Source organism: Pleurodeles waltl, chromosome 6 (assembly GCF_031143425.1).
Source record: "Pleurodeles waltl isolate 20211129_DDA chromosome 6, aPleWal1.hap1.20221129, whole genome shotgun sequence".
Lineage (NCBI taxonomy): Eukaryota > Metazoa > Chordata > Amphibia > Caudata > Salamandridae > Pleurodeles > Pleurodeles waltl.
In genome coordinates this window covers 46441142-46468721 of record NC_090445.1, presented here as the reverse complement: position 1 = coordinate 46468721, position 27580 = coordinate 46441142, and the positions used below count along the sequence as shown (strand labels likewise).

Genomic DNA, 27580 nt, shown 5'->3' with positions numbered 1-27580 from the left:
ATGCTGAAACAGTTCACACCCCTAGTGAACCCTAAACCATATGACCACAATACCCCCTACAAACATTAGACACAGTACTATGGAGTGTAGTTATCAAAAGGCAGGCCTACTCGCTTAGGCTGTTGTCACCACATTACAAAGGCAGAGCAGTGTCATAATAAACCAATGCAATATCGTTAATTACAGATGGCACCTTTTTACAATGAAATTTAATAATACTTATAAGGATTCACTGCACGGGGAAAGTTGTGGTGCGCTCCTGGTGGTGCGCTGTAGACATCAGAACTGGTTTCTTCTGGCCTCCTGGCCTCTAACATTTGCCAATCTTGAGGTGCCTGATTTTTACTGCTGACTTGCCCCGCAGTTCCTTGCCCAGGACCTGTTTCCTGTCTGGGCACTTGGTACCTCTCAGGGCATGGGGTCGTTCTCAGCTGCATTTCCATGGCACCCAAGGGAAAGTGCTTTTGGTTTCCTAGCCACCTGTAGGGCACCTCCAGAGCCCTCCTGGAGGTCACACTTGCAAGACCAGTCCACAGAAGATCCAGGGAAACTCACCAGGGTCCCTCAAGCAGGTCCATCCCTCTACTGTTTCCCAAGAGGTTTTGGGGGGAGCGGCACCACTAGCCCTAGAGAAACCAATAGAAGTCCCAGTGTGCCACCTAAAGTCTAAAGGTCTTGGAGGCCATGTCTGCAGTAGTTGAGCCTCTTCTCTCTTCCAGCCTGGCATGCCTCCTGCATTGCTCCCTCTAGGTCTAGACTGTTCTAGGGTTTTTTAAGTGGGCAAAGAAAGGTCTAGAAGGTAGGCCACTCTGCCCGACCTTAGTGTGACACGTCACTTCACCCTTGCCCCCAAACCTACTGCATAGTAGTTTGGGATATTCCAACATGAAGACTTGAAGTGGTATGTTGTAAGATTCCTATGAGAGTCTGACGTCACACCTGAACTGCCACAACTGCCTGGTCCCTTCCCTTCTTGGATCCTGTTGTAATTTATCATAGTAATGATTTGTAATAATATGTATGTTCCCTAATTCCCCTTTCCTCTCATTTTGTACACACCTGCCCATATGTTTTTCAAGTGTACCATTCCATTCCTCCCCCATTTTCCATTGTCTTCCCAGTTGGTTCCTACCAGCATTCCATTACCGTTGCTGTGACAGTTGACAGCTGTGAGGAGAAACGCTTGCTAGTGGTGGTGGCTGGAGGCTGTTGTTAATCCTTCTTGTCAATAAATGACTTCATATAAACCTTAACGGTAGTTAAGTAGTATTTATAATACTGGCGACGAACTGCTGGTAGGGGACAGCACTCACAGCCTCCTCCCCTACAATTTACCGCCACTGTCCTTCAAGTCCCTTGTCACGGACGCCGGAAATATAAAACAGGAGATCGTATATAATTTTCTAAGGTGAGCAGAACTATCAGTCTCGTGATAATTTGGAGCAAATACTGTCTGTTTCTACATTTTCTGCCATGCTGACTGACACAGCTTATTATTATAAAATATGCTCTCAGCATAAAGACTTGAACAGCCAGATGTGATTTGTGGCTAAATATATTGAGTGCAACTCAACAATCCCATCTATCTAGCACTGCATATTCTTCAGCACGTATCTTTCAACATAGAAGAACATGCAAATTCATTTTTTACTTCAATAGTTCCGCTGCGCTTTTTCTGATCCAGCCTGTCAGAGTGGCAATTAAGTAAAAGATATAAAGTGCTTTGCTGTCGCAACAACGAGGAAGCTTTTATTAATCTTGCACTATCCCTCAGATCTACACGCTGACAGGCACAGCTGATAAATGTGTTTGTCAAGGTCGAAATAAATTGCTGATAAGCACAGCATTTTCAACCGATGTTCAATATAATAAATATAATTATATTTGGCTCAACTCTGACAAGCACAGACAAACCAAACTCTGACAGAAACTACGGATTGAAATTATTGCCTGACAACATGTTATTAAAGTAAAAAGGGCTCTCGTAAAACTCGTAAATCTTTCCAAGAAATATTCTATTTATACACTAACTGGAACAGCTTCAAAATAGCCTGTCAATGTTATCACCAATTCATTTTTCTACAAAGAAATCCTGTATTTACCTCATGTTGTGACTGGAATCCCTTCAGCTTTTTTGGAATCTTACGTCTACTGAAATCCTTTCCTTCGCATGCCTGGTCGGACCGATGGAACAAGGAAAGCCGGCCCCTTCTGCAGGAAACTAGAGGGTGAAGACTAGAGCGCACACCTCACCTTTGAGTTACTTCGATAGTCATCGTCTGCATTTATTTCACAGCATTTATTTTTCAAGCTCTGGCGCATGCATAGCCCACTATGCAGTCACGGAAAGGAATACTGAGACCCAGCACGAAGCTGTCACGCTGATGGGCACAGCTCATCAGTTGATATTCTGTCCACTCTAGGAGAAGCCTGTCATGCTGATGGGCACAGCTGTCAAGCCTTCCTGAGCAAATCTGAATCTCACGTACATTTGCTGGTAGCTACAGCTCTTTTCCGCATATTTGCTCTATAGCACATTGAGGCTAATGACACAGGCTTGATATCCGACATCTGCACTTGCTTGGATGGGCACAGCTCATTAATTGGGGTCTTCTACACACCTCACAAGAAGCCTGTCACATTGATGGGCATAGTTTATAATTTAACAAGTTATAGTAATTATTAAATACATTTGCTGATGGGCATAAGTTTACTCTGTGTATCCCCTCCTATTTAAAATGAAATATGTCAGCTGAGGGCACAGATTAATAATTAACCCCTCCATTGTTGTAGAAACATATTTAGGATGCCTTTCTATTCTATTATATGTCTTTCTATTCATTTATTGCTATAATCGCAAAGACAATACTGATGTTAAACAGTGAACTTTAAACATTTACAAATTTATACCAGTAATACTAATTCATTGCTGTGATACCTAAGTATATTGTTAACTGTTTACTTTATACATGGTGGTGACAAATATATCTCAACCCCCACTCTTTTTGGATGAAGCAGGAGAACCAACCATACCCTGAAAGGAATGGGAGAAAATATTCCTCTCATATCTGATTGCAATAGGAGAAAAATTCTCTCCCTTAAGGAGGCAACATATTTTACTTCACAACTTAGGTATTCAAGGGAGAAAAGTTTATGAAAATTTACCAGATCCTGAAAGCGAGGATGAAGATGAGGATAGCCAAGCAGATGTTTACTACAAAGAATAAACATTGTATTAGAACAGTGGTCTCCAAACTTTTTAATGCTGCGCCCCCCCAGTTGAAAAATAAAAATCATTGCCCCCCCACCCTCAGAATGTTTGACATTTCATAAAGATGGCAATGTTTAAATATGTCTAGACCTATTTAAACATTGCAGTTAAGTATTGTTACCTTTTTAAATATGAAATAACATGCTTCTGCTTAAAACAAACGCCTGTTACCTGTATAATGCTTCTTTTAGCAAGAGTCTGGTGCCCCCCCTGGGATCACTTGAGGCCCCCTAAGGGGGCCCGCCCCCCAGTTTGAAGACCTCTGTATTAGAAAGGCACAAGTTATTTTGTAGAATACAAGGATAAACAGGAAACATTTCTAGTTACAATGCTGTGTTAAGAGGTTTGGCCGGTATGTGTAACTTTGGCCCATTGTGTGATTCCTTAATTAGAGACCAGCTAGTTTGTTGCACGAACAACCCCAAGATTCAAGAAAACTATTAGCGGGAAATCCAGACTTAAAATAAGCAGTACAAATAGCTAAAAGTATAGAACACACGGAAGAGTGTATTAGAGAAATGAAGCAAAACAACAGTTTAGACACTATTGATTTAGTGAAAAATCACTCGGGCAAAAAAGTCACAAGACATAGGAGAAAGGAAGAAAATCTCAGACTCCTTCAGTAAAAAGAAATTTAAAGAAGAGATAAAGGAAAAATGAAAATGTTTTCACTGTGGGAAATGTAATCCATTGGCCAACAATCTCAATCATCCTGCACGTTCCGTGGTCTGTAGGAAATGCGATGAGGAAGGGCTTTATGCCAGACTATGTAAAAACCTAAAGGATGAGAGAGAAAGTGTGCAGGTTGTGGAAGATGTGGGAGGATGTACAAAGAAATTTGTATTCCAAGTGGTAAGTGAAGTATCTACTACTGGGAGTAGTTATCCCACTTGTGACGTAGTGTTAGATGGAGTAATGTTCAAAATGTATGCTGACTCATGCTCTCCTTACACGTTGATTGATTACAACAATTTTCAAGAGAAATTTAAGGGCAAAACCAGATGTAGAACCTGGGGGATACAAGAAGGATCCCATACCATTAGTAGGAATGGTGAATATGAATACAAACTTTAAAGACCATTCAACTGCGGGAAACAGTCTTCAGCAAAGAAAGGTCAAATTTATTAGGGTAGGGTCACCAAAAAGCTTTAGGAATCAAACTTGATCCTCACAGCCAAGAACCTGTGTTATCAATTGTGGAAGAGAGAGAGAGAACTCAGGACGGTATGAGAAACTATGTGAAGAGTTCTCTGAAGTATTTAATGAGAATTTAGGCCATCTAAAACATTTCCAACACAAAATCAAGCTAAAAAACAACGCAGTACCAGTAATACACAAGGTAAGACCAATTCCCTATTTAATGCGTGATCCTCTAAAAGAGGAATTGGATAAACTGGTCAAGCAGAAAACCATAGAACCTATTGAAAGTTCCTTATGGCTAGCTCCAATTGTAATCACCCAAATGTCTGGAGGGAGGGGTCTTTGCGTCTGTGTTGACTTAAGAGACCTAAATGCAAATATTTGGGTGATAGATTTCCCCTACCCAGAATAAATGAAATGATCAGCATAATTGGAGAGGCAAACCACTTTAGTGTAATTGATCTCTCCTCAGCATACCACCAAATAGAATTACACAAGGATTCCAAATCCTTAACCTCATTTATAACTCCTTTTGGAGCGTATAGGTATTGCAGAATGCCATTTGGTCTTGCTTCAGCAGCTGCAGTATTCCAGAGAGTTATTTTGGAAGGGATAAAAAATGTTTTATGTTTCCAAGACATTCTTATTTATGGTAATTCTACAATCGATTATGACAACTCATTAAGAGAAGTTCAGTCAGCACTCAAAAAAGTAGGTCTAACCATAAAAAAAGAAAAAGCCGTTTCAGAGTCCCATTAGTAGATTACCTAGGACATACGATTTCCAAGCATGGAATTAACCCTAAACGTGATTTAATCAACACAATAAAAGATGTTCCTTCTCCAATAAACAAGGAAGAATTAAAATCCTTTTTAGGGTTAGTTGAATACATGACTAAATTTATCAAGAAATTTGTAGATATTACTGCACCATTAAGAGCCTTCTTAAAAAAAGGTATTAATTTCTATCAAAAAAGCCATTGTTAGTGCCCCTCCCTGGGAAACTTTGCCACCAGATGTAAAACCATCCTAACTACTGATGCCAGTGGGAAGAGAATTGGAACATCCTTAACTCAAATTGTGGAAGGCGAGGAAAAGATTATAGTGTTTGCTTCCAGAGCATGAAAAGTTGCAGAATGTAACTACTCCACAGTAATGTGTGTGGCACTTGCGTGTACTTGGGCTATTTCACATGTTAAATATTTCCTTTGGGGATTACCGTTTACTGTATGCACTGACCATAAGACTCGGATTTATATATTTTCAACGAAGGGGAGGGAGACCACTACTCCTCGAATAGCTAAATGGCTCATAAGCATGGAAGGTTACAATTTCAAAATCGAATATGTTCCTGGTATAAAAAATCTGTAGCAGATTGTCTATCCGGGCTACCGTGCAGACAGAAGGAGGAAAATGCTAATAAACCTGAAGAACCTGTATTAATGATTGATATCCTAGCATTACAAGGGAGGAGTGGAACACATGCATGGAAAACAACTCAACTCTATTAAATGTGAAGGTAAAGATAGTCCAAGGATGCCCCCCAAAGTCTAATAACCTAGACCAGGACCTGAAACATTTTTGGGCTGTGAGACAAGAATTAAGTATTATTGATGACAAAGTCATGAGAGGGGAAAGGGTAGTACCACCCAAGGGCTTGTGGGAAAGGATAACGGATTTGGCTCATGAAGGCCACTTAGGTAGAAGCTTAACCAAGGCTAAAGTCAGAGCCATGTACTGGTTCCCTAGCATGGATAGAATTGTGGAAAATAAAGTTAAGGACTATTTGACCTGTGCCATGAGAAAAAAAAGCAAGAATTCCAGGTGCACACCATTATCCCCTGTGAGTGTGCCATCCAAACCTTGGGATGAACTTGGTCTCGACATCATAGGTCCATTAAAACTTTCCATGTGGGCTGGTAAATTTATGTTGGTGCTGGTAGACTATCACTCCCATTGGGTCATCACTGGAGTAGTTAGCAGCATCACAACTCAGTCTCTAGTGAATTTCTTAACCAATACATTCAAGACAGAAGGTGTGCCTAGCACAACGGTATCCAATTTATTTCTGAAGAAATGCATAAGTTCTTGCAAAGATTGCCTATCATGCATCTCAAAACAGCTTTATATTTCCCTAGAGCAAATGGGTTGGTGGAACGCGTCAACTGCATGACAAAGAGTGTATCCAAATTGCACATATATCAAGGAGTCCTCCTGATAAAGCACTTCAAAAAATGATTTGGTCCTATTACACAGCCCCTAATTCAGTTACCAATAACTGCCCTAAGGGTCCTACACCCCCTTGCAACCTCGACACTCCAAGGGAACCCCAAGGAACCCTCTTTAAACTTACCTGTGAAGTGCTTTTCCGAGGGGTCCACTGCAGTGGCCCTGCACCTGCTTCAGAGACCTTTCATCTCTGCTCCCGCTGGAACCGTTAGCCGCTCAGACTTCTCCAGCTGGCACAATGTGCCCACCGACGATCTCGACCAACCTGCAAAAAACAAACTTGGTAAACCAACTGTACGATTTTATATGTATTTTTAAAGGTGATCTTCCATTGATTCCTATGGTGCGTAATTACGCACAAAAAGGCAATTTTTATGAAACTTAAAAAATTCATATCTCAAAAAGTACTTCACCAATTTTGATAATCTTGGTCTTAAAAATGACATAAAAATCTGAAGTATTTTTTTATAAATTGGTCTTGAGTTATTTCTTTGAGTGTGTGAGTTGCAAGATTGATGCTGTGAGTACAACAAATGCTTTGTACTTCTCAAAGATTGACCTAACTGCTCAACCAAGCAACCTTAAAAAATAGAGCATTAGATGATCTAGTTTTTACCCCTGTAAACCAATGTGTGGTTGCCTGGACCCCCCTGCACGGAGGGCTTAGCTTTGCACACTACATAGAGAGCCAGCCTCCTACAACAATCACACACACCTCTCTATTCTGAACACTCCTACCTTCAGGGTGTCCGTCAATGCCCTTCTCACACCGACATCCTGCCAAGAACATCACAGTTCAGCATTTTACGGTCCATCCATTCCTTGTTAAGATCAGTGCCGGCAACCCTTCCCCTCATAAGAGTAAAAGGTGATACTCCGATGACACTGTGTGGTGTAGTCCTATGGGCCCACAAGCTATTTTTAACCACTTGCATCCCGCTCATTTTGTTCACTAACACTAACTGTAGCTGATCTTTTGATACACAGTTAAGCCTTTCAACCAAGCTATTACTTCTAGGGTTCTGACATGAAAAATCTCTGCTTTCTGATCAAAATCTCTTTGTCGCGGGATCAGTAAGAAGGAGACGTGAATACTGGGGTGGTGCAAAACAGATTTCTTTTATTAATACTTTCCCTAAGGACTTCCTGATGTCAAAGCAAAATTTTGTCTGGAAGAGAAATGACAGTCAATACACAGTCATGGTATGAAAATCATAGCAACGTTTATTTGCTAGAGCCTGTAGGTGGAAGACTCTGCTCACAGTAACACACTGTGGAGCTCTTCAAAAACATCGAGTCAACAGAGGCTTTTTATAAGGTTCAACGCTCATTAGTTGGCATAACAAGCATTGTTTCACAAGCTAGGAAAAGCTGGAAAAACATACAATTGACAGCAAAAGTAATTATTCTTTAAGGGAAAACAAGCTTATCGTAAAGTCATTTAGGATATGGCGCCTCCAAGAGGGCCTCCATGTCTCAATTTCTAGGGCACATTGTATTTCATGTGTAGCATCCTAACCCCTCAAAAAGTCACATTCCAGCTTCGTAGTGTAAGAAGCTACAATTATGTTACACATGTCACTTTCATTTTCTCAAACATCCTAAAAAAGTTCAATTTACAAAATAACCAATTCTTCCTCTAAGTCTTCAAAGGTTTAGTGATTTGCGACTGCACAAAGCTGAGATAACACTGTCCCTACACCACATCTGCATTTATAATTAGAAAACAGAAGACGAGAAAACCTCGTGTTTTAGCTCAAGAGATCATACAGAGAAATCGTATGCTTGTTTAATGAAAGCAACCTTTAAACAGTGTCCTAAATGCAATTGCTGAATGCTGGACAATGGTTCAAGTTCTCGTGTTAATTTTATTTTACTTTCACACTTGGTTATGCTGTACGCTTGATTTCCTCTCAGTTCAGGTTTCTTCTCTTTTTGTAGAACCAGTCCAAATCGGGGTTCCAGGACTGCCGTTCTTCAAATTTCCTTCAAAGAAAGAAGATGGCTCAGGTCAGTATTTTCTTTTTTCTAATCAAACATATTCACCACGTGCGTCATGGGCTATTTGTGTACCACCACCACATGCGGGTTATGAGGAATTAGCTACCTCTCTGACCCGGAAAAGAATAATATACCCGATAATAATGGAGGCGGCAGGACAAGCAGTTAACACCGATAGCAATAAGACAGAGAAAAGAAAACAAACAAAATAGGAAAAAAACACTCTCAGAGGTATCGCTGACGGTTAGTATGGTGCTCATGCCTTCTTCACCATGAGCACCTCCCTCCCCGTCCACCCACACTTCCCCAAACTAGATTACGCACCTGGCAGAGCCACGTTCTTCTTCCTAGAACGTGGCAGGATAGTGGATCTGGATGGCGTCCTTCTCTCCAGTCAACTGTTTCCTCTGCTTTCTCTTCTGTCACCTCCAGGTTGGTTTCTCTTGCAGGAATGCGAGCACTCTGCTCTTTGGTGACTCACGTTGCTCGTTCCTCTTCCAAACTTGCCATCTCTCCTCCTTTCGTTCCATCCGGGCTCTCCTCTTCCGATTGACCTCCCTTGGTAACCAATCAGGTTCCTTCTCCTGGCACGGCCCCTTAAAGGATCCCAAGCCTCCTGTCTGTTCTTGCAATCACCATTCCAGGAAAGCTATGGGGATTCCAGGTGCTCCTTCCTGCCATAGGTGATAGTCGGGGTCTTCTTTCACAACTGGAGCTGGATTAAAAGAACGGTCCGGCTTGAAGGAGAAGGTAGGCATCCTGTCTACTGGGGCTATGTGGAGTCCATTGGTCGGGGTCATGAACCCCCGAGTACAATTGTTGGCTGGTAGCTTCTCAGGATAAGACTCAAGAGAAAATATTTCATGACGAAATTCTATAACAGAAGGAGAAGACACACTTTCAACCATCTTAAGTTCTTATTACTTAGACAAGTAATCAATAAGTACCAGAGCAAATTTAGGGGTAGTAGCTAAAACCCCAAAAGGACGAGAAATATCTGTGGCAAGCTTGCTCCAAGGCATAGATGGAGGTTCAATGGACTCCACTGGGGAAGGTATTGTTACTTGAGTCTTATGGCTAATGACATGCATTTCCTTCTTTAAACAAAGCATTCTACTGCTTTAGCTATACATGGCGACTAGAAAGCCTCTCTTATTCTGCATTTCAGTGCTCTGATTCCTCCATAACCACTGTGTTCAAGGGTAAGCACCTTACTTTGTAAACAATTGGGAACAACCAGAAATTCTTTTCACCTTATAGGTCCATCAACTAATGACAACTCATCAACAGCTTTCTCAAATGGAACCAGTTCTTCATCAACACACTTAATCAGAAGCAAAGTTATTTGCACCTGAAACATGTTCTAATTTGTATTGAAATTCTTGCATATGCTTTTGCCACTTGGAGATGCGGCGTGTAGCTCTCCCACCACCACACCTGCCAAACAAGTCCACTAGAGGCTTATGATCTATCTGTATGTAAATGAACTCATTGCCCGACAAAAAGTTCTTAAAATCCTCCACACCCCAGCACATAGCCAGAGCTTCTTTTCAAACAGTTGAATAAGTTACTTCCACTCTATGCGAAGCCCTTGACGCAAAGGCAATTATTTCTTTGCACACATTTCTGCATTGAAACTGCACCTAACCCAACATTACAGGCACCAGTCATTACAGTGCTAACATCATGAGTGTCATAAGATTTCAACGCTTGAACAGACACAATACATCTTTTGAGTTTATCACAAATCTTACTACATCCTCAGACCACACATATTTAACATTCTCCTTTACCAATTGTCATAGAATGGTTGTTTTACTGGAGAACTGTGAAAAAAGTTTGACATAATACTCCACTAAGACTAAAAATTACCTTAATTAATCCTTTTCAATGGGTGGCGGTGCTTCCTTAATAGCTCTCACGATATTTAATTTGATTTGAATACCATCAGCAGATACATGATTAGCCATGATAGTCAACCTCCAATGGGCACATTTACAGTTGTTTTTCTTTGTCATCCAACTCCTCTTCAAATGCTTAACACTTGTTCCAACCTGGCATCATGTTAACTCTTACCCTTGCCACAAATCAAAATCAATCAATCATCATAGGTTTGTAGAGGGCGGCTAATCACCCATAGGGTCTCAAGGTGCTGTTTGTGGGTGTGCTGCTCCGTCGAAGAGCCAGGTCTTGAGGTCCTTCCTGAACTGCTTCAGTGATGCGGTCTGCCTGAGCTTGAGAGGTAGCGCGTTCCACGTCCGGGCTGCTAGGTAGGAGAAGGATCTTCCTCCAGCTGCGCTTTTCAGGATCTTGGGGATGGCTGCAAGGGCGAGATGGGAAGAACGGAGATGTCTGTTGGGTACGTAGAAGGCGAGGCGGTGGTTGAGGTTTGCCGGTCCTATGTTGTGCAGTGCCTTGGAGGCATAGATCAAGAGTTTGTATGTGATGCGCTTGTTGACTGGGAGCCAGTGTAGGTCTCTGAGGTGGGAGGAGATGCAGCTGTGTCGAGGGATGTCCAGGATGAGTCTGGCTGCTGCATTCTGGACTCTTCGTAGTCTTGATTGAAGTTTCTTGGTGATGCTGGCATAGTGCGTTGCCGTAGTCCAGTTTGCTAGTGACGAGTGCGTGGGTGACTGTCTTCCTCGTGTCAAAGGAAATCCACTTGAAAATCTTCTGCAGAAGTCGGGGGTGTGAAAGAATGATGAAAAGACGGCGTTGACTTGGCGGGTCATGGGTAGAGAGGAGCCCAGGATGATGCCCAGGTTGCGTGCGTGGTCCGTGGGGGTGTTTCCCAGAACTGTGGGCCACCAGGCATCATTCCAGGCAGAAGGGGTGGAGCCGACTATGAGGATCTCAGTCTTGTCTGGTGTTGTGTTTGAGGCAGCTGGCCTCCATCCAGAAGGCGACTGCTCTCATCCCGTTGTGGAAATTTCTATTGGCCTTAGCCGAGTCCTGGGACAGGGAGAGGATCAGTTGGGTGTTGTCGGAATAGGAGACTATGTTTAGCCCGTGTTGTTTGATGATCTTGGCAAGCGGGGCCATGTAGACGTTGAAAAGCGCTGGGCTGAGTGAAGATCCTTGGGGCACTCCGCAGAATGTGTCTTTGGGTTCTGACGTGAACGGCGGTAGTCTGACACTCTGGGGGTCATTACGATCTCGGAGGGGAAACCCGCTGAGATCGGTGCTTACAGTCAACAGAAGACCGCCAGCGTGCAGAACCCCCCACGGGCCACATAATATACATCCAGATTGGCCGGCGGGATGCAGGGCCTCAACATTGACGTCGACTCCCAATGGAGCCAGCGGCAATATAGCAGTGCGGCAGGTGCAGCAGCACCCGTCGCGCATTTCACTGCCCAGAAATTGGGCAGTGAAATGCGCGATGGGGCTGTGCATGGGGGCCCGAGTCACTTATTCCGCCAGCCAAAAGGCTGCTGGAACCTGTCTCATTATCCAGCGGGCAGCACTGCTTGCAGCGCTGCCCAGCCGGATCAGAAACTCCGCCACCACCAGGCTGCCTGGTGACGGAAGCCTGACGGTGGTGGAGTTTCAAATGTGGCGGTTCTGCCACGTACATTATATGGCTGTCTGGACCGCCATGCCGGTGGCGGTAATTACCGCCACCGCCGGCATGGCGGCCCAGACTGCCATGTTCATAATGACCGCCTCTGTGTTCTTCCGGTGAGGAAGGACCTGATCCAATCCAGAGCTTTATCTCAGATGCCGGCGTTGTGTAGTCTGTTGCAGAGGGTGGAGTGGGAGACGGTGTCAAATGCAGCGGAGGGGTCGAGGAGGATGAGTGCGGTCGTGTTTTTCGGTACAGAATGATGCGTATGTCGTCGGTGGCTGCTAAGAGTGCGGTTTCAGTGCTCTAGTTGCTTCTGAATCCTGATTGGGATGGGTCTAGGATATGGGAGGTCATTTCAAACCTGGTGGTACAGGACCGCCAGGGCTGAAATGATGGAAGCACCGCCTACAGACTGGCGGTGCTTCCAGGGTCGTGGTTGAACCACCAGGGCCGGCGGTTTCCCGCCACAATGGCCCCGGCTGTAGTAATCCACCAGGGCAGAGCTGCTAGCAGCGCTGCCCAGGGGATTACGAGTCCCCCTACCGCCATCCTTTTCCTGGCGGTTTGAACTGCCAGGAAAAGGCTGGCGGTACGGGGAGTCTGGGGCCCCTGGCGGCCCCTGCACTGCCCATGCCATTGCATGGGCAGTGCACGGGCCCTCTGACATGTCCCCATGCGGCTTTTCACTGTCTGCTCTGCAGACAGTGAAAAGCGCGACGGGTGCAACTGCACCCGTCGCGCGGCCGCAACACCGAGCCGGCTCCCATGTTGCGGCCCACATCCCTGCTGGGCCGGCGGGCGGAAACTCTGTTTCTGCCCGCCAGCCCAGCGGGGATGTCATAATGGGCACCGCGGGAGTGCGGCTGCATTGGCGGCCGCACAGCGGTTACAACTTGGCAGGCGGCGGTTCCGCCCGCCAATGTTGTAATGAGGGCCATGGTGTGTCTTGAGGAATTCGGTGAGTTGCTGGTTGACGGACTTCTCTATTTCCTTGGCTGGGAAAGGGAGCAGAGAGATGGGTCTGTAGTTCTTTAGCTTCCTAGGGCCGGCAGTGGGTTTCTTGAGCAGTGTGTTGATTTCAGCATGCTTCCAGTCTGAGGGGAAGGTGGCGGTCTTGAAGGATCGATTGATAGTTCGGCAGAGCTCCAGTGCTATGGTGACGCTGGCCAGGGTGAAGATATGATGAGGGCACGGTTTCGAGGGTGCTCCCAAATGGATGGAGTACATCAGTCTTTTCAGGTGTCCTCTTTGGTGATGGGGGTCCAGGAGTTGAGTATCTGGTGAGATGCTACGTCCGTGGTGGTGAGCGGTGCTGGTGGGTTTTGGTCCCTGAAGCCTTCATAGATGTCCTGGATTTTTTGGTGAAAGAAGGTGGCAAGGTCGTTGGAGAGGTCTTGGGATGGAGGGATGGAAGAGGTTTCTGTCTCGGGGTTCATGAACTCTTTGATGATAGGGAAGAGCTCTTTGCTGTTGTGACTGTTGGTGTTGAAGCGTGCTTGAAAGGTGGCTTTTTTGGCGGCTCTGATGTTCTGGTGGTGCGTGGTGACTGCATTCTTGTAGGCTGTGTGATCTTCGTTTGATTTGCTGATCCTCCTTTTCCATTCCAGTTGTCTGCAGGAGTGCTTGGATTCCTGTCGGTATGCCGTAAACCATTTAGGTGTTTTCCTTTGTCGATTTTGTGCTGTTTTCCTTAGGGGGTATACGTTGTCAGCGCAGTTCGATAGCCAATGGTGTAGGTTGTGTGCAGCTTCATTTGAGTCCTCTGCATCCGATGGGGGGAGTGGTTGAAAGCATTGGTGAATTGTGCTTCCGTGACTTTGCCCCAGCGTCTGCCGGGGGGCATAGTGACATGAGGTGTTTTTTTGTAGGTAAACTGGACGCAGTTGTGGTTGGTCCAATGGTGTTCGGAGGTGTGGGAGATGGTGATGTTGTCCCCTGCTGAGAAAACAGGGACAAGAATGTGTTCAGCTCTGTGGGTGGAGACATTGGCGAGTTGTTTGAGGATGAGAGTTGTGAGGTTGTCCAGGAGGTTTGTGGTGTTGGGGTCATCGTGGGTATCATGGTGGAAATTGAGGTCGCCGAGTAGAATATAGTCAGAGGAGGTGAGCATTTGGGGGGTGATGTCTTTGCAGAACTGGGCTCGGGTTCTGGGAGGCCTATAGATGAGGGTGCCACGGAGGGAGGTGTTTGGGTTGGTCTGAATCTGGAATTCTAGGTGCTCGTGGGTTGACTGAGACTGCGACTCAGTGGTTGTCAGGCGGAGGTTGTTCTTGTAGACTATGGCAATGCCTCCTCCAAGCTGGTTGGCTCTGTCCTTGTGGATGATTTTGTAGGTGTCCGGGGTGCATTTAAGGTGGCCGCCTGTGCTTGGTGCAGGATCATGAGGTGGTCCTTGGAGGGTGCTGGAGCAGGCGCAGCAAGAAAAAGGTCCAAGAGTGTTCCTGGGGTTGGCTCGGTGGCAGGCTGAGGATCTTCCCAGGTTGAGGGCGCATAGAGTGCTAGAGTCAAACCAGCAGATGGGGCGAGAACCAGGTGGTCTGGGCACAGATGGGCTTGCCTTTGGAACGGTCGCCATTAAGAAGGGGAGAGAAGTGGGGGGGTCCAGTCAGTTGGGAGGTGGGAGGGCAGGAAAAGCGATTCACGGCGGGAGGGGCCGCAGGGGCAGCAGCTGCACATGGGAGAAACGCGTAAAAAGAGACAAGGGGAGGAAAAAACAGAATGAAAGACAGGAATAAACAGAAGTAAAAACAGAGGTAAAAGGCAGAAGTAAAAGGCATGAGTAGAGAGAGAAAGAAGATACTTACTTGCAGATGTCCACGAGGCCACCAGGGATGAGGTGCAGGCGGGAGCCTATGGGTGGAGGTGGGCCTCGAACTGAGAATCAGGCAGGCTCTCAGTTTGCCCAAGGAAGAGGCAGAGGCAGCAGCAACAGGTGGAGCTGCACAGGGGAGGGCGACAGCCGCTGACCAGGAGGTCAGAGGAGTCGTCCTCTCACTACGCAGTGGCCTCCAGTAAGAAGGGGAGGGAGGTGGGGGTCAGGTCAGCTGGGAGGAGGGAGGGTGGAAAAAGCACGTCGCAGGGGGAGGTGGGTGGGGCCGCAGGGGCAGCAGCGGCGCGGGGGAGAAACGCGGAAAAAGAGACAAGGGGAGAAAAATAGAATGAAAGACAGTAATAAAACAGAGTAAAAGGCAGAAGTGAAAGGCAGGAGTAGAGAGAGACAGAAGATACTTGCAGATGGCCACTAGGCCACCAGGGATGAGACACAGGCAGGAGCCTGCAGGTGGAGGTGGGCCTCGAACTAAGAGTTAAGCAGGCTCTCAATTCGCCCAAGGCAGAGGCAGCAGCAACAGGTGGAGCTACACAGGGGAGGGCAACAGATGCTGACCAGGAGGTCAGTGGAGTCACCAGAATGTCATCTTGAAAGCATTCTAACTCTTGTATATGTTTAAACAAAATGTTCATCACTCACTGAAACACAGAGGGTGCAAATGCCAGACCAAACAGCATGTGGATGTAACAAAATGCACCCTCCAGTGTGACAAATGAAGTGAGATATTTAGGGTTCTGGTGTAATTAGTTTTGATGATATGCTGCAGACATATATAATGATGTGAAAACAGCAGGATTCATCAATGTAACCAACATTTCATTTATATGAGGTAGTGGCTGGTGGTCAACCCGAATGTTTTGATTGAAATCACAAAGATCTACAAACAAATGTAAAGATTTATCAACCTTATGTGTCAATACTGCCGGCGACAACCATTCGAAACCCCTAGTGATTTCAATAATGGACATCAAGCACAGTCAATATAGCTTTAAGCTATCCTATGACCTCCATTCTTTTCCCTCCATATGCAAACAATTTGATGTCCAGCTGTTCTTGCAATTCTTGGTGGAAATTCTCAAATTCTGCTTCAACTATTAATGTGAAAAGTGAACCAGAATCAGCCAGGATATTAACGTTGTGACCAGTGATCAGTAAATCACAATAGGGTGGCTTTATTTTTCATACTTGTCTGATAGCCACATCTTCTTCGCTGACTCCATGTTCCTGTTCACTTGCCAACAAGATATACCCATCACCATCATCACATTCGTATGATTCCTCCTCCACCGCTTTAACTACTTGAGGAGGATTGTGCTACTTAGAATTGCTCACTCAACAGGCTCATGCATAATGTCCTCTCTTAGCACACTTAAAACATGCTTGATTTGAGACTGGACACTGTTTATAATTTCCTAAATGTGCTGTGCTACCAGAACGGAAACAGACACCGTGCCCTTCCACACTAGGAGAAGCCATCACAGGTTTTGGAAATGCTGGTCTGAAAAACCTTTCATCATGGATTTGTCACTGTGAGTTTTATATATTATTTTCACTTCCTTAGAATCTGAACCTAAACGAACAACAGATCATTCCCTCACACATAGTTTGGATAGTTCAATGCTCTTTGGTAGGGTGACGGCTGACTCCAAGCTAGCATCTTAGGTGGATAACAGTTTTTCCTAGATTCTTTTGTAACATATCTTCTCTATTAATTGATCGCATATGATCTCATCTTTCAAATCATAATAACTGCAGATTGCAGCTAATGTGCGCAAAGCTGCAACAAAATCGTCAAGGGACTTCCAAGGAAGTTGCCCATGATGCAAAAATCTACGTCTTTGAAGCACAACATTGAGTTTGGGACAAAATCAAGTGTTTTGATTTCAGAAGCATACTCATCTACTAACTCTTCCATATCACCTTTGCCACTTGATGGTAGTTTTACCAGTTCTACAGGTAGAGTCTTAAATATTGATTTCCCTTTCGGTCCTACATTTTATTGCAAGACCGGCGGCTCGCATTATGCTTCTCTAGTCTTGCCGATTTTATTCGCAACAGTCACGAAATCAAAAACCACAACTCCCAGAAGGCCAAAACAAAGCAGCTAATGGGCTAATGAGAGTAAACATAACAACGCAACAACATAGCGGTATCCATAATATAATGTCCCTTGACTGAGAACAGCTTCTGTTTTCTTGCTGCACGCAGTCAGGATAAGTAAACTCTTTCCATCATTCTTATAATTAGTTTCTGCATATTTATATTGTATATGGTATTTTGGAATCATTTGATGGAGTTATATCTATTTACGAGCGATTACCCACGTTCTGTAGCTGTGTGCACGTCTGTAACGGCGTTTTGTGGCCTTTATTAGCTCGCATGTTAATTTCTCCATCAGGCATTCACTCCGGTGTGCCTCGCAGCGTAAGTCACCTCGTATTGAGGCAATTTTTCATAAGCCATTGGAACAGTTCACTGCCACCGGAACCGCTCATTCAACTGCCTCGCTCTTCAGCATCGTGTGCCTTCTTCCTATGGTATCGACTTTCATTCTGAGACCACTCCCCAGGGGTGCGGCCTTCTCCTGCTGCTTCGTTTCTCCAGAATAGCATTCAGCTTTGTTATATGTCGCATGGCAGGGACTTTTGCAACCCAATCAAGCCCTATTTTCCCTGTTTTTTTTCAGTCAATATAAATACTTACTCTATATAATGGAGATTGATAGCTCTCCAATTTCTCAAAATAATGATAATGAAGGGGAATCTTTCAAACATGACTTAAATGACTTTATTCAGTCATCTGTGCAGCAAGCAGTATCAGCTTCCATGAACAAAATGACTAAAAATATTGAGAATTCTGTGTTACATTTGATGTCCAAAACATTTATGGCCTATTCTGTGGGGGAAAGCAGAAAAAAAAAATTAGCATCACTATCAAAAAGAAGGTTCAGTATGTTCCTACAAAAAGGAATGCACTTGCGAACAGTGAGGTTCCCTCACACAAGGATGAGGACTTGGTTCCTCCAAGACCTCCTATTAAGAAGGGGTCTAGCAAGTCATCTTCCAAGTGCAAATCAAAACTTAGACACACTAACAGAATACCCTCTAAATTGGTAATATCCCATTGATTGGACACAGATGATGATTTGGCAAATAATGATACAGATGAGGATAAGGACATTCCTGATGGCATTGAGTATTCCCCTCCAGTTAAAAAATAAAAAATTAATACCCAAGATTCCCCTACTGAAAACCCTATTTTCGATGCTATGGCTTTACGTATGTTTGATCCTACACCTTTACATCATCCAAACTCGACAGAACGGTCCCCTGTGGACCATGTAGCAGAATACATTACTTCCAGGTTACGGTAACCCCTAAACAAGCAGACCAGAGCAAAACTTAAATCTGAATGCCCTAGACCTTTTCTTCCATCTAACAACACTTCCACTCCTGCCATAGACCTTACATTGCTTACCTTTTTCACAAAATTTGGCAAGGATTCTAGGAGAGGTGGATAAAGCCTGGTCCAAATGCCAGGATAAAATGTTGGACATTGTTGGCCCCACTGCCCGTATTTTCAACAAGGCCGAATCAGCTAAATCGGATAACGAGTCCGTGGATCCAGAAGAACTCTCGCTCTGGATTTAAAGAGCATTTTGTCTAATAGGAAATGCAAACTGTGCAATAACCCACAAACGCAGAAAAGGAGTCCTTTTAAAACTCGATCTGAAACTTGCAAGTCTGGCTCCTTTGGACCCAGGTTCCAAAGCTGAACGCTTACTCTTTGGGGATTCCTTCATTAAGGAACGGAGCAAATATGTCACCACTTTCACATCAATTGATAAAGCTCAGCAATCAATAAAGAAAGTCTTCACCCAACAGGTATTTGGAAGGGTCGGTAGAGGCAGGAACTGCTCTAACGGCCGTAATTACAGAAACCAAAGATACAGAGGTTCCTTTAACTACAACAGCAACAAATATTACAAAGACTTCAAACCACAATTTTTTCCACAGAGAGCCAGAGGTTTCAGAGGCCAAGGGCACAAAAACTCGAGAATCGCTTTACAACCCGGTAAGCCTACCTTTTTTCTTCTCTCCCAGTAGGGGGTCACTGCTTACATTTCCTACAAAAATGGCAAAGTATAACATTGGATCCCTAGGTATTAAATACAGTTCAAGGTCATGCTATAGAGCTTTACGAAAAGCCTTTTCAAACGTTTCCTCAGTCTCCAAGGTTTTCTCCGGAAATGTGCAATCTAATAACTCAGGAAATTCAATCATTGCTTCAAAAATGTGCCATCCATCATTGTCTTTCAGACCCCTTTGGCTTCTTCAGTTCAATTTTTCTAGTACAAAAGAAAAAGATGAGACCAGTCATCATCCTGCGATTATTCAATCAATTTGTAGTGTACTGCCACTTCAAAATGGAGACAATTATCCATCTCAGATTTTCTCTTCTACAGGACAATTGGATGGTCAGACTAGATCTCCAACCTTTCCAAATCTTCTTCTACACCCCTTGGGTCACCCTCACAATCTGGTTCTGGACAAAACTCTCGTGCTTTCAGCTTGGAAAGTTTCAGGATCCCACAATCTTCAACTGTCATTTTGACAGAAGCTGCAGAATTCATTAATAAGTCCTGGGCCCCAGGCACTAACAAGGCGTACAAATCAGCCTGGTCTCTTTGGACAAGCTGGTGTATGGGAAAATCTATCAATCCCTTTTCAGCAGATATATCACTAATCATTAACTTTCTAGCAGGCCAGTTCAGGTAAGTCTTATCGTACAAGAAAATCTGTATAGATCAGCTATTTCCATGAACCATCCTTTAATCAACGGCAAACCAGTCTCCTCTCATCTGCTGCCTGTTAAAGGGTGTAAAGTTTTGCAATCCACTTATTACTAAATATAGTAAATTGTGGGATGTGAATGTTATCTTAAAGCTTTTTATTTCGTGGCCTGACAATGCTGACCTATCATTAAAAATGTTATCTGCCAAACTTACTATGTTGTTTTGTCTAATATCCATAAAACATCTTTCTGATGTTAAGGCTCTTGACTTTACTTCACGTCAATTTACTCCTACAGGTGTTTTCTTTTCAGTTCAGAAGATGTGGCCGCACCCACGAAGAGGACAGGGGCCCTGGTCTGATGGTTGACTACTGTTGGAAATGGCCCTTTTTGCAGGGTTATCCCCAAACTTCTTGCCTTCTTCCTTCTATTTTTTTAGGTCTGTTTTTGCTGGTTTATTGTCTCTGTGCACTTTACCACTACTAATCAGTGCTAAAGTGCAAGTGCTCCCTAGGTAAATTGTACTGTTGATTGGTTCATCCATAATTGGCATATTTGATTTATCGGTAAGTCCCTGGTAAAGTGCACCAGAGGTGCCAAGGGCCTGTAAATCAAATGCTACTAGTGGGCCTGCAGCACTGATTATGCCATCCACATAAGTAGCCCTGTAAACGTGGCTCAGACCTGCTACCGCAGTGTGTGTGTGCAGTTTTAAACTGCCAATTTGACCGGGCAAGTGTACCCACTTACCAGGCCCAAACCTTCCCTTTTGGTACATGTAAGACACCCCTAAGGTAGGCCCTTGGTAGCCCCATGGGCAGGGTGCAGTGTATTTGAAAGGTAGGACATGTACTGGTGGGTTATACATGGCCTAACAGTGAAAAACTGCCACACTCGGGTTTCACTGTTGCAAGGCCTAACTCCCTCAGAGGTTAACATGGGGGCTGCCTTTAAATAACTTTAAAGTGCATATTCCCTTTGAGGGCAGATAGAAATTTGGAGTTTGGGGTCTCTGAATTCACAATTGAAAAATACATCTTTTAGTGAAGTTGTTTTTTAGATTGTGAGTTTGAAAATGCTACTTTTAGAAAGTAGGCATTTTCCTGCTTAAACCATTCTGTGACTCTGCCTGTTTGTGTATTCCCTGTCTGAGTTTGTTTGACAGTTAGGCTGTTGTGAATTCCCTCTAGACAGTGACACACAAGGGTCTGCGGTGTAGTCTGCATATCCTGATGTGCCATCTGAGCTAGAGTGGAGGGAGGAGTGATCGCTTACACCTGAAAGGACTGTGCCTGCCCTCACACAATGCGGTCTCCAACCCCGTGGTGTGCATCTCGGGGCTGGTCTGGACAAGGAAGGATCTTGCAAACACTTGATACTTTGCTTTGGAGTTTGCCAACTTCAAAGGCAGAATGGGGTAGAAGAAGAAGACCCAAAACCCCAGACTTTTAGCATCTTTCTGGAATCAAGAGGAACCTCTGCCCAGGAGAAGAGCTGAAGGAGGAGTACTGTCCCTTTGCTGTGTTGCTTTGCTGGACTGGCCTGCAGTTGCTGCTTCTGCCTGAAAAGAGAGCAAAGGGTGACCTTTGCTGTGTGTCCTGCTTGAGAAAGTTCTCCAAGGGCTTGGAGTAGAGCTTGCCTCCTGTTGGAAGTCTCAGGGACACCAAAGACTTCAGTTTCCTTGACCTGAAGCACTAATGCTTTACCTTGTGTTTTGTGCTGTGCAAGAGGGGAAATCACTGCGACACCGCCACCAAAGCTGCTGGCCTGCACCGTGACCTGCTGATGCCACATGGAGCCGCACTTCCCTGCTTCGCAACGGGACTCTGGTCTCACCAACGCTGTCATCAGATGACTTCACCGAGCCGCTGCTCGCATTGCGACCAGCAGGCCCCGCACTCTGGCATCGCCTGCTTACACCGCAGCCTGGGCCACCCTGACGATGGCGCTCCTGCTGACACCAGCGCTGCTGCCTGCACAGTGGCCTGTGGACACCGCTCATGAGGTACACAAAGCACATTCCCGCACCGCAGCTCCGGTCCACCGACGCTAGCACCATCGACTCCAGTGTCGTCACCTGGCATCCTGCCTGCACCGTGGCCTGTGAACACCGCTCGTGAGGGTCCCGAAGCACCATCCCCTCCTGCACCACTGGCATGGGCCTACCGACGACGGCGCTTCAGCAATGACGACGATGCTGCCTGCACCGTGACCTGGCGACACCGCATGTCGCACCACCCCGCTTCACACTGCAGCCCTGGTCTCACCGACGCCGCTGGACACCGTCACCGAGTCGCTGACTGCACTGTGACCTGTGGGAACCGCACATCACATCGTCCCGCTTTGCCCTGCAGCCCCGACGCCATCCACACCAGCGCTCCTGACTTCATCAAGCCCGAGTTCGATCTGCAATGCGTGTGACTTCAAGGGCCCGACGACTTCGACTCCGCAACCGACACAGTGATGCCAGCGATGCTGCTCTCCAGAGCTCACCGCGAGGATCACGACGCTCTGCAATTCCAAAGGTACTGTTTGCGGGTCTTCCTGATACTGTAGCTGGCCCATGAGGCCGCAGCCGGCCTGAACTGTTGGTTTTGTTGATCACGACGCCGTGATAGCCCTAGGTGGAGCTATAGACTCCAAGGAACTGTATTTTTAAGTTAAATGTTACAAAATTCATATCATTAGCACAGTATGTTGGATTTTTATTGTATTTGGTGTTGTTGTTATAGATAAATATAGGCTATTTTTCTAAAATCGGTGTGGTATCCTTTTGTAGTGTTTTCACTGTGTTACTGTGTGTTATGTGCAAATGCTTTACACATTGCTTCTGGGATAAGACTGACTGCTCGTGCCAAGCTACCAAGAGGGTGAGCCGGGGTTATCTGAGTGGCTATCTCCCTTATCCTGACTAGAGTGAGGTTGCCTACTTGGACAGGGTGCAAACCGACTGCCAACTAGAGACCCCATTTCTAACAACAACTTTAGTCTCATGTCTCATGTGAAAGGACTCATTTGGTCACTAATGGTAACTGTTCAGATATTTCCATTGGGAAAAGGCCCTGACGGTGTCACTCAAGCCCCCATAAGTAGGTGGATATTATTTGGATATTATGAAGTTGAAGGTGACCTTAGAAAAGAGACGACTAAAAGCCCTCGCACTAGGAGTTTTACGGGCTAGGAAATAAGTTAGAGCTAGGTTCGTACGCAGCCTTAATTTCTTTGTACTCTGCTTGCATGCAGTTTAGCTGTTCCACGTTCCTAGCAGCTGCCAGCGGATGTCAGTGCATGTGTCATACGCAGGGTTATGCGTGTGAAGACGCTATCTTGGATTGGGGCACCCAGATCATCACAAGCCTAGCAGTGACTGTAGTTTAGCACTTGTACTTGTGCCATGGGTCTAGTGTGTATGTGTGAATGCAATTTTAATTTGAGACTGCGTTTCCATAGTAATTTTTGTTGAGGACAAACTCCTGTTCTATTTAGAATAATAGAAAAAGCTTACACTTAATATGTCACTAATTGAATAATTTTGTAACTATTAGTGGGCAGCAACTCAGAAAGGTTAATGGCAGCCAGATACAGAGAACTCATGCTTAATGTGCCTGTGTTTTTGGATACTCCTGCTCAGAGCCATCCCCATTGCTATCTCCTATGACAGCCATCACTTTGCACATGAAAATGAAAGAGAACCAACACAAGCTGTTCTAAAACCTCAGTCAGTAGACCACATCCCCGGCCTAGAAGAAGTGTATAAAAGTGAGATCCAAAATATCCCACTCTATTTTGGTTCCAACTTCTTCATGATGATGGAAGGGAATGCTCCGTTGAGTGCTTGAATGACTGCTGTGCAACTAGGGCTAAGGTTTGCCAAGGTGAGAGGACATCACCTGAAGTCTGCACTCTCTGCTAGAGGAGCCAAGGGTCTGCCTAAAAGCCACTTTCCTGCAGAGAGATGGAAGAAACATGCCTGGCTATGCAGCAAGAGATGGTATCCAACAGGAGAAGCCTAGCGTGTTCCTGGAGTGGGACTAGCTAGGGAGGATGAAAAAGTGCAAGAGAGTGAGCCAAAAGCAACCTGTGTGCAGAAGGAGTTCCCAATCTCCCTAAATGGTTCTGATCAAGAACTGCATCAAGCCTTCTAAAAAAACAACCACTGAGCGAAGTCGGCAGTCAGTTATCAACACACGTCCTGGTGGATACTGCCTGCAATGTTTTTATGGGTTGGCTGATGACAAGGTGGGTGATGGATAGGTAAGTGTAGTTAGCAGTAAGATATGTTTGTAAAACCTTTGAATAGTATTTCATGTGGCCAAACTTTTTTTGCTGATGCACACTGATAATTTCTGAAAGAAAGTAGGGTCTGCTTTATGCAACATTCAACATTGGAGGGTATTATCAAGTCATAAACAATCTATTTTAGAGAAAGTTGTCCGCTAGAGTTTGCATCTGATAGCGGGTTGCTGTTTACTTCCGTTTAGATGCTGATATTTTGGGCCATTTTTGTACGGGGAATCAAAGGATATCTCATCATCCCCAGGTTAACTGTCTAGTAGAGAGGGTTAGTGGTTTAACCTCTTAAGTGAGGATGTCAGCCAATGGCCTACACCTGCACTACCTCCCCAGTACGTCTGTCGGCCATTAGCCGATACCGGGGAGGCATAGAAATGCCCCTCTGGTGCTCTGCACCAGAGGGAGTTCTTTATTCTTTTTTCACCTCGGGCTGCTGTGGAAGAAATTCCTGAACCGCCTAATTCTTGTTTTGGTTTAATGTAATGACGCTAAGCGCGCAGGGTGCATTGGTGTCATTACACTAAAGTAAAAGTAAATTAAGCTGCATGTTTTACTTTCACTACGTCAGTGCTCAGAGGCATATCTCAGCCTCCGAGCAGTGACTGGGGTGATTGTAAATGGGAGAATCTCCTCTTTCCAATAATATCCCTGCCTACTGGGTCCCTACTTGGGTATCACCATGGGAGACAGACCACCAAGCAGGAATCCATCCACCAGCAACTTTGGAGAAGCGGCCCCTTGGGCAAGGGCTTGTGCTCCCCCCAACCCCTTACAAAATCAGACTTTCTGTCCCTGACTCGTGGAGGATGAGGGTAATTGGCCCCGATCTGCCCCGGGAGGGAGGGGGGCAAAAAGCCCACTAGACATTAGGGCTTCTTTAAAAAAAATATAGGGGTGGGAGCTGCCCACCTTTAGCATAGCCATGCCTCCACCTCAATAACAAGGCAGACTGTCTTTGAGCCCCCCTGGGCTGGATGGGGACAATTACCCCAATCTAAAGCTCACTAGACATCAGGGATTATTAGAAAAAAGATATAGGGGTAGGGGCTGCCCATCATGGACATGGCCATGCACCCACACCCACAACCACAAACAAATATGCTGACAGTCTTTCTGTAATCTCCGGGGGTGAATGGGGTTAGTATCCCAATGGCTTGTCCAGGTTTTTACTTCTCAAAATCTGGTCACCTTAGGCAGAAAGTCCACTAGACACCAGGGATTCTTTTAAAAAATATATAAAGGTGGGGGCTGCACATCATGGGCATGGCCATGCCCCCACCCACAAACAAAATATGTTGACAGCCTTTCTGCCCCCCTTGGGGGCAGATGGGGATCATTAACCCCATCTGGTCCCCCCCCAGGGGGCAGAAAACCTACGAGACACCAGTGACATTAAAAAGAATATAGGAGTGGAGGGGTTTCCCCGGACAGGCATGGCCATGTCCCCAATCCATAAAAAGGCTCATCAGTCTTTCAGCCCCCCTGTGAGGCATTTGGGGGCAATTACCCTGAATGTGCCCCACCACTGCGGGGGGCAGAAAGCCCACTAGACACCAGGGACTGCATTTCTGCAGTATTTGTTTGGGGTAGGCCCATACTCTCCATCACCTGTAGTCCAGTAGATTTTCTGCCCCCTGGGGGTTGGTTAGCAAGCACAAAAGAAATTGATTAAAGTGAGTCTAATAAGATAAAATAGTATAAATATGTGCATCCAAATCAAAAAGTGTATACATATTTACAAATGTAGGGTCACTGCCCAGTCCTGAAGTGTGGTGCTTGTGTTTGCCATGTCCACTCTTGTGTGTTGACCTGGGTGCATGGTGGTCTGACTGTGTGCTTGGGATAGGTTGGGGTTGAAGGGAATGGGATTGGGTAGAGGAAGTTGGAGGGAGGAGGCTGGAAACAGGAACAATGGCTGCCATCAGACAGGAGGCCAGATCCTGGATTGATCTATGTTGGGCCGCCATGCCAGTGTGAATGCCCTCCAGGAATGTATTTGTCTGTTGCATTTGGGCTGCCAGCCCCTGGATGGCATTCACAATGGTTATCTGCCCAACAGAGATGGATTGCAGGAGGTCAATAGCCTCCTTAGTCAGGGCAGCAGGGCTAACTGGGGCAGGGCCTGAGGTGCCTGGGGCGAAGGAGATGCCCTCCCTCCTGGGTGAGTGGGCACGGGAAACTCGCTGAGGGGGTGCTGGGAGGGCGGTGCTGGTATAGGGGGTGGCAGCTGTACCTGTAGCTAAGGTGGGCACAGAACAGGGTGACAAAACAAAAAGGGGAGAAGAGACACAAAGGATACACTTGGTCAATGGTGCCAACAACACCACTGTTAGCATACATGACACACTCACACACAGGGAACAGCCCTATGCACTAGGCAATGCACTACCAGTCACAATGCTAGTCACCAGGCCATGGATAGGGACACCTAACGCCAATTGCAGCATACCTGAGACCCGCAGACCTGCCCAGTAGTGAATGCCTACTAGCTAGGTTGGAGTACTTTCACATCAGAACCCTGCCCAACATGGGACCAACCCTGCAATACCAGGTCTGGCCTAGAGGCACCCACAGGGAGGATCCCACCCCACCAGGCGCAAGTTGTATATTGGGGCATTGTACTTACCCCCTTGTGGCTGTTGTGATGCCCCCAAGCGCCCATCCAGCTCCGGATAGGCCACCGCCAGTATGCAGGCCATCAAGGGGGTCAGTGTTCGGCAGGCACACCTTCCTTGTTGGGAGGCCATCCCCAGCTGGGCCTCTGCGGTCTTCCGTGCTCAGCATCTCAGGTCCTCCACCATTTCCGAAAGTGGGGGCTGCACCTGCCTTAGACCCCCAGGGTCCGCACCTCCTTGGCGATGGCAAACCATATTCCCTTCTTTTGATGAGCACTGACCTGCAGGGAAATGGACACAGGGAAAGGTATTAGTCCAACCATCCTGCCTGTTACACGCATGGCCCACCATGCCCCTTCCCATCTTCATTAACACAGACATGGCCCACCATACATGCTGCACGTGGCCCAGGGCCCATCCACCACCCACCCCCTACATGAGGCCTTCACAAACAGCACTCCATGCATTCACGCCCCATGCATCGTACTCACGGTGTACTCACCTGTTGTTCTGGAGGCCCATACAGCATTCGGTACTGGGGTAGGACCCCATCTACCAGTCGCTCCAACTCTGCCGAGGTGAAGGCAGGGGCCCTTTCCCTAGTCACATGAGCCATGGTCAGTTCCAGACACAGTTCACAGCAGCACATGCAGTGTAGGTCCTCTCCTGTTGAAAGTCAGGTAGCAAGTGAGTGAACAGATAGTAAATGGCGGTGACGTCCGTGGCGGTGCATAACGTCACTGCCGGCGTACATCACCATTGGCCACTATACCCCATAGGGCCCAATGTTAACCAATGAGGAGTTGCATGGCGGTTTTCGACCGCCTCCCGCAAAGGCGC

General features: G+C 46.0%; 1 long non-coding RNA gene across 1 annotated transcript; it reads right to left on the bottom strand.

Annotated features, from left to right (window-relative positions):
- Nucleotides 1-7739: 7739 nt before the first annotated feature.
- LOC138301849 (uncharacterized) lies at nt 7740-9184 on the bottom strand. Its single transcript, XR_011205120.1, has 2 exons — nt 8965-9184; nt 7740-8625 (listed from the first exon to the last, which is right to left on the bottom strand). It is a non-coding gene; the product is annotated as an uncharacterized lncRNA (long non-coding RNA).
- Nucleotides 9185-27580: the final 18396 nt, after the last annotated feature.